The sequence below is a fragment of the Dasypus novemcinctus genome, chromosome 13, assembly GCF_030445035.2.
Source record: "Dasypus novemcinctus isolate mDasNov1 chromosome 13, mDasNov1.1.hap2, whole genome shotgun sequence".
Lineage (NCBI taxonomy): Eukaryota > Metazoa > Chordata > Mammalia > Cingulata > Dasypodidae > Dasypus > Dasypus novemcinctus.
The window spans coordinates 62,859,815-62,861,729 of NC_080685.1; the positions used below are offsets into that span (position 1 = coordinate 62,859,815).

Here is a 1,915-nt window from a genome sequence, read left to right on the forward strand (position 1 = left end):
CCAAGAGAAGGCCCCGACAAGGGGAGGGCGGGATGACGAGCAGTGGAGCAAGGCAAAGGGGAGCAAGCGTGGAGGGGAGGAGGCAGAGGTGAAGGCAGGGGTGGAGGTGCTCAGGCACACGCTCCTGAGAGTTTTATTGGCGCCTCTTAATCATAGCGGGTCGGTATAAGCCCCCGACATGGAAGGAGAAAGCCATCCAGCGATTCTCCCAGACCGCCGTGGATCATATGAGGTCACCAAGGTTCAGGAGCAGCAATGCAGAGCGAAAAGATAGGGGTGAGAAGAGAGGAGGGCGTAGGGCTGTGGTAGGGTTACTTCAGACGTGCAAGCGCGTGCTCCCAAGAAATCCAAGGCTCCTCTTAATCATAGCGGGTCGGTATAAGCCCCCGACATGGAAGGAGAAAGCCATCCAGCGATTCTCCCAGACCGCCGTGGATCATATGAGGTAGCCAAGGCTCAGGTAGCAGCAATGTTGCACGAGAGAAGTCCCAAGGTGAGAAGAGAGGAGGGCGTAGGGTTGTGGTAGGATTACTTCAGACGTGCAAGCGCACGCTCCCGAGAAATCCAAGGCTCCTCTTAATCATAGCGGGTCGGTATAAGCCCCCAACATGGAAGGAGAAAGCCATCCAGCGATTCTCCCAGACCGCCGTGGATCCTATGAGGTAGCCAAGGCTCAGGTAGCAGCAATGTTGCACGAGAGAAGTCCCAAGGTGAGAAGAGAGGAGGGCGTAGGGCTGTGGTAGGATTACTTCAGACGTGCAAGCGCACGCTCCCGAGAAATCCAAGGCTCCTCTTAATCATAGCGGGTCGGTATAAGCCCCCGACATGGAAGGAGAAAGCCATCCAGCAATTCTCCCAGACCGCCGTGGATCGTATGAGGTAGCCAAGGCTCAGGTAGCAGCAATGTTGCACGAGAGAAGTCCCAAGGTGAGAAGAGAGGAGGGCGTAGGGCTGTGGTAGGATTACTTCAGACGTGCAAGCGCACACTCCCGAGAAATCCAAGGCTCCTCTTAATCATAGCGGGTCGGTATAAGCCCCCGACATGGAAGGAGAAAGCCATCCAGCGATTCTCCCAGACGGCCGTGGATCATATGAGGTAGCCAAGGCTCAGGTAGCAGCAATGTTGCATGAGAGAAGTCCCAAGGTGAGAAGAGAGGAGGGGGGGGTCACCAGGTTATGGAGTGAGGCTGTGGTGGAGTTGCCTTGCCCCACGATGGGCGCTAGCTGCCCGGCTAGCTCAGTCGGTAGAGCATGGGACTCTTAATCCCAGGGTCGTGGGTTCGAGCCCCACGTTGGGCACCAGCTGCGGCGGCTTGCTCGGTCGGTAGAGGTGGGGTCTGGCTGCGGACGAGGGGTCGGTCCAGCTCTGGACGAGGGGTTGGTCCCACTTGGGACGAGGGGTCGGTCCCACAGCAGACGAGGGATCGGTCTCACAAGGGGTTGCGCGGTTCGGCTGATGGGGTCGCCCGGCGAAGCCGGCGACGAAGGGGTTGCCCGGAGAAGCCGGCGACGAAGGGGTCGCCCGGAGAAGCAGGCGACGAACTGGGGACAAGGGAGGCCAGGCCCTTGTCGGGGGCTCTCAGGACTGGAGGGCGCACGGCAGAAGAACTACCGCGGAGACAAGGTAAACACGCAAGTCCACTTTACTGAGGGAGAGGCAACAGTTTTATAGGGGCTGGGGAAGGCTGATTGGTCGAAGCCACGCCCTGTTCTGATTGGTTGCCGGCGAAAGGTCAGTGGGCGGTACTGGATGGGGGAGGGGTGGTGGTTAGGGATTGGCTGTCGCTGTTGCTGGGGGAAGGGGCAGGGTTTAGGGATTGGTGGCTGCTGTTGCTGGGGTGGAGGGCAGACTTGAGTTTCCTGCCCACGCCTGGCTGTTGCTGCTGTCGGGGGAAGGGAAAAGGGCAGGCTGGAT

General features: G+C 59.2%; 1 non-coding gene across 1 annotated transcript; it reads left to right on the top strand.

Annotated features, from left to right (window-relative positions):
• The first annotated feature begins 1,226 nt into the window (after positions 1-1,226).
• On the top strand, positions 1,227-1,299 carry TRNAK-CUU (transfer RNA lysine (anticodon CUU)). The gene has a single exon. It is a non-coding gene; the product is annotated as a tRNA-Lys (tRNA).
• The last annotated feature ends 616 nt before the right edge of the window (positions 1,300-1,915 follow it).